Here is a 5,572-nt window from a genome sequence, read left to right on the forward strand (position 1 = left end):
TTCAGCCAATTTTGGGCCACTATAAATAGACGAGTTTCACATTTTTAGGTCATGTTTCGAAGTTTGAGTTCCTGTAGCCATTATATTTTGCCATCTTAGGAAGTTTGTGACTATTTTAGTGTTTAAATATTATCTTTTTTCATTTTAATCTTTTATTATGAGATTAGCTTTTCTTTTTTATTTTCTTCAATTCCCACCGTGAGTAGCTAGTTTTTACTAGGATTGTGACCCAACCCTAATGTGTAAACCTTAGGGGTATTTAATTTAATGCTTGTTTATGATTGGATGTTGATTATTTAGCTTAGTTCATGCTTTAATTTTAGAATTAATGGTTGCAAACATTGATTAATGTCTTTTTGACTTAGTCTCTACTTAAGAAAGATGGACCTAGTCTAAGATAACTTGGCTAACAAGTTAGACTAATTGAGAGTTTGATTAGCCTGGTTAAATGGTTCAAACTAGAGATAGTAAGAACCCGACTTGAGCTCATATCAACTATTTTATATGATACTCATTTGGTCTTGAGAAAACCAAATTGCAAAATCACTCTTTGACCGAGAGGTATTGAGTAGTTATTGTAGACATGTAATTTTTGACCCTCCCTGAAATTTTACAACTTTTAGTGCTTAGATATTAGTTTTAGGTCTAATAGTATTATTTTCACTATTTTTTTAACTTTTTTTTTTACTTTATCTTATCTTAAAGATGAAAATTATAAAATATTTTCCTCTATTTTAGTTAATTAACATTTTTGTCAAGCAAATTTTAAGTTTATCTTATTTGTGAAAATTGAAAATCACAAAAATAGTCACACGATTTGAGGTTTTACTACACTAGTATTAACTTTATTAGGTAGTATTATTATAATATATTTTTAAAAGAAAAGATAGTAAGTATTTTCTTAGCCTAACTAGTTTTCGTATCTTTTGAGTTTTATGGTATCATTTTGAGTTATTCTTATAGTATTATTTAAGTTAGTGTTATTTTAGTCTTGTTTGCATACTTTGGCTCTCGTTTTGTTTTGTTGTGTGTCTAATTGATCTACTACTATCTCATTATCTTTTCAATTTGTTAGTTGGGTTTATTTTGACTTTTTAAAGTTTTCTTTAGGTAATTCAAAAAGAAAAGCTCGTGAGTTTTGTTTCTTTCTCTAACAAATTACACCTCACTACACTCCGCCTCACTCCCACACCTCACATGATTGTCACAAAATTACTGATACACACTTCACAATTAGAAGAGGGGACAACACATCTTTTGAGATTTTCTTGGAACTTCCTCTCCAAGCAATAATTCCATTTCATATAACATGATTTTGACATTGAGAAAGGGCCTAGAAAGAATTAGGGACAGAGAATTGAGGGCACATATAGAATAGAACAGAGGGAGGCGAAAAGAAAAAAAAAAAAAAAACCTAGAGCCGCCTACTTCATCTTCTCCTAAATAATACTAGTTCCCTGTTTGATCCATTATGATAACCATGTAAATCCTTCATTCAACACCATCTTCCATAAACCTTTAAAGCCACAAATAGTTTCATCCTTATGAATTTTATTTTTCATTCTCTCATCCACATGTAAATCACACATGCACCCTCCTCCCGTTCTTTCACTATTGAGACAGCCCAATTCCTCTAACCACAATCACAAAATACACTATTTCCAACAACTTCTGTTCTTAGCCAGATCTAAACAGAGGGGAAGGTTCAATTTCGAGGTCAGAGTCCGAGGTTCGGTTCGAGGTTCAGGTGCAGATCCTGTCGCCGACTTCATTTTCCGATTGAGGTCGTGTTTCCCAATCAAATTTTCTGAGATAATAGAGGTCTATCTCTTCTTCTCCCTCTGTTTTGTTTCGTTGTTCTTATATGATGGTTCAATGAAAAGATTTATGTGAATTCTTGCTTGCTTGTGATATCTTGAGGAATAATTTCTGCTTTAAATTGAAATTGCATTATTTGATTTATTGGATACTAGTGACCACCGTTCAGTTTGCATGTTCATCTTGATTCACATGCTTAGATTTTAGCCTTGAAGATAATTAAAATGGAAAGAAGCATGGATTGTTAGGATGGTGCGATGTTAAAGGTTCTGTGAAGATTTAGAGTTGTGGTTTGCGTTCCTTGGTGCTTGTCATTACATTATGCTTCGATTTTCATTTTTAATTCCTTTTATTTAGTCACTGATCTTGCTTGCTGGTGCCCGTTTATTACTAACCACGAAGTTGACTCCACCTTTAAACATTAGTTTGATGTAATGTTAGTGGAAGAATTGGATTTGGGTCTTGGTTAATAACAAGAAAGAATTTGAGATTAAGAAAGTTTATGTTATTCTTGTTTTATTTCTCTTTTTAATTACTCGGATCGTTAGGAGCATATTTTAGGCCGACCACATTTGGGAAAGAAAATCTTTAGGACGTGTGTGTTTTAATTACTCGAGCCTCTTCTGTGTTTATTTTCCTTTTTTGTATTTTTACCTCAATTTGAATATTTTAAAAGCCAACTAGATCAAGTATGCAACCGTATTAGTTACGGGACTCGGGGAATGCCTAACACCTTCTCCCCGAGTCAAATGAACCCCCTTACTTGGAATTTTTGATGCAAACTGGTTTTAGAGTTTAAATGTGTTTTAAAAGGAAAAATCTTCGTTTTTGAAAATGGTGACTTTGTACGCCGAAACCAAATATCAAATGGCGACTCTGAAAATCCTTTTGAAACACAATCTTTGTCATTTTCAAATTGAAAACCCTTCGAGCTTTAAAAACTACTTTTTATCTCTTTTAAAAGGGGTTAAAAGAGGTAAAAAGGGGTGTGACAGGTAACGTTGAGCTGAGAGCTATAATACACCCCAATCAACAAAACAAGTATTAACGTATTTAACACATTAGACGAACATTTAGGTTATGGTCACATCCCTAGGCTTTTTAACTATTTGGAAAAATACCAAAAACAATCGTTCATTTCTAGTTTCTTTCCCTTAGCTTACAATTATTAAAGTAATAGTAGAAGTAGAAATCAAAACTTTTTGTGGAAGTGCAAATTGAGTTGATCCATTCTCTTTATAACTCCCTTTGGATTCGACCCAACTCGTAGACGGGTAAATTATATTCCATGCAATCGTATATATTTGAGTAATTTTAGGTATTATCATGGTGGGAAACAATGATCTCTGAATTATGCCTTTGGGGAATGTGGACGGCGAGGATGGGAAAGTCGAGGAGGTACCTCTCGAACCTCATGCCAATCGAAGAGTCCGGGTGCATAAGGGCTAGGCATATATCGGGTAAAACCGATAACCCTAACCGTTAGTTGTTTATTGGGTTATCGGTATCGGGTTATTGGGTTAACGGTTCGGTAACGATTTGGAATTTTTTCACGATTGGGTTATCGGTTCGGGGTGTGGTTTGCCAATTTTGTTAACGGGTTAACCGATAACCCAATAAGAATTAATAAAATTATGACTTTACCCTTAAGTGTATATATATATATATATATATATATGCTAGGGCTTCAGTTCATTCTCTCCTATTCTTTCTCAGCCGCACTCTTCAGTTGCTTCATCTTCATTTGTCATAGACCTTACTAGTTACTCCTAGCGTAAGTCTTTAGTCTTATATATTAGGCTTTTAATTTCTATAACAAAATTCATCTTCATATTGGTATTTTTGACTATTGATGCTTCTTTATTTTTTTTATTTTTATTTTTTAATTTTGTGAGCTCACGTTGTGCAGCCTATACCTACTACTAATTTCTCTTCGCACTTATCAATTTTCAATCCACAATCTTCGTCAGTTTCGGGTGTATTTGAACATTATTCTTCTGTACAGTACGCTGAGCTTTGACAACAGGACAATATTTTCTTGCCTTCTAGGTGTTTTTCATTTCTGTGTTAGTATTGCTCATGCACACATCAAGGTTTTGCTCTAAGGTTTCTTTTTTTAGGTTAGGCATTTGACAAACAACATCCAATTTATCTTGGACTCTTAGTACTATATGTTTGGACTTGTTAATTTTAAGGTGAAATTGCTACTACTTTGTATTATTATTAATGTATTTGAACAACTGTTGTTGAAGAATTAGTACTATTCCAGTTGTGGCCACTGGACAGAACGTATAAATGGGTAGTATACTATGTGTGAATTCTTCTCTTTTTTACTTAACTCTACTGAATGGTCTTCTCTTTTTTGCTTAACTCAAGATTGAGTTATCTTATCGGGTAAACCGATAACCGAACCGATAATGATCAACAATCAATTAATCGATAACCGATAATCGATAATCGATATCTTATCGGTTCGGTTATATAATCAAATTTGTAAACCGATAACCGATATGCTAAACCGATAATATTTATAACCGGACCGAACCGATCGATGCCCACTCCCGGTGCCTCATGATAATGTACCCGCTCCACCCCCACCTCCACCATGAGCGGCTCCACACCGGATATTGATCAATGAAGGTTATGCTAGTGCAATAGTCCCTCCCCGCATTAGGGCAAACAACTTCCAAATAACCAATGTGATGCTCACTTTGCTTGAGCAACGGAGATTCTTCACCGGTGCTCCAACACAAAATGCTTATTAACATTTGAAGGGGTTTGTGGACACTTGTTGGGGGAGCAAGCGAACTCTCTGAGGATGCATTAAGGCTAAGGCTTTTTCCCTTCTCTCTACGGGGAAAACCTTTAGATTGGTTGGAACGATTACCGAACCATTCCATTCACACTTGGGATGAGTTGGCGGAAAAATTCATTGCTAAGTTTTTCTCTACGGGACACATAGCTACACTTCGAGATGAGATTTTGGCATTCAAGCAAGATCCAAATGAATCACTACACGAGATATGGGAGTGCTATAAAATAATGGTTAAGGGATGTCCCAACAACGATATGACAGAAAACATGATTCAACAAACCTTCCATCGTGGGATTAACACAACTAACCAATGTGTAGTGAATTAACTTGCCGATGGGAACTTTATGACTATGCCTTATGTGGAGGCGTGTGAGATTTTGGATGAGATGGTGAAACGTCATTGGCTTGGCAATCTCGGGCCAATGTTCCACAAGGTGACCCGAGTATGATCCACCTTCACAAAGAATTGCAAGACCATGGGCAAGCCATTGCCGAATTGACAACCACCATGACTCAACTAGCAAAGACCCAACTTAATCAAGTGCAAGCTCCTAAGCAAGTCAATGCTATGGAAGGAGTGAACATGATGGTGAACAAGAGAAGGACCAAGGGTCCACAAGTTCAAGATCAAGTGGAGAACTATGTGCAAGAAGATGGTGATTTTGAGCAAGATGATTCCTATAATGAACAACAAGAAGAAGTGCAATATGTGAACAATTTTTAAGGGCAAAAAAGAAATAATTTTCAAGGCCCAAGCCAACAACAATGGCGACCTCAAAACAATCAAGGCAATTGGAATTCTAACAATCAAGGAAATTAGAGTGGAGGCGACAATCAAGGGAATTGGCATAACAACAACAATCAAGAAAATTGAAGTGGAAATAATCAAGGAAATTGGAGTGGAAATAACCAAATAAATTGGGGGGGAGGAGGAGGACG

The 5,572-nt window shown here is 35.6% G+C and overlaps 1 long non-coding RNA gene across 1 annotated transcript in view; it reads left to right on the top strand.

The window, feature by feature from the left end:
• The first annotated feature begins 1,134 nt into the window (after positions 1-1,134).
• Positions 1,135-5,572, top strand: part of LOC109208026 — an 8,142-nt gene continuing 3,704 nt past the window's right edge. Inside the window, exon 1 of the long non-coding RNA XR_002065094.1 lies at positions 1,135-1,821. This is a non-coding gene — a long non-coding RNA (uncharacterized LOC109208026). The remainder of the gene's footprint in view (positions 1,822-5,572) is intronic.

Source organism: Nicotiana attenuata, unplaced genomic scaffold, assembly GCF_001879085.1.
Source record: "Nicotiana attenuata strain UT unplaced genomic scaffold, NIATTr2, whole genome shotgun sequence".
Classification (NCBI taxonomy): Eukaryota; Viridiplantae; Streptophyta; class Magnoliopsida; order Solanales; family Solanaceae; genus Nicotiana; species Nicotiana attenuata.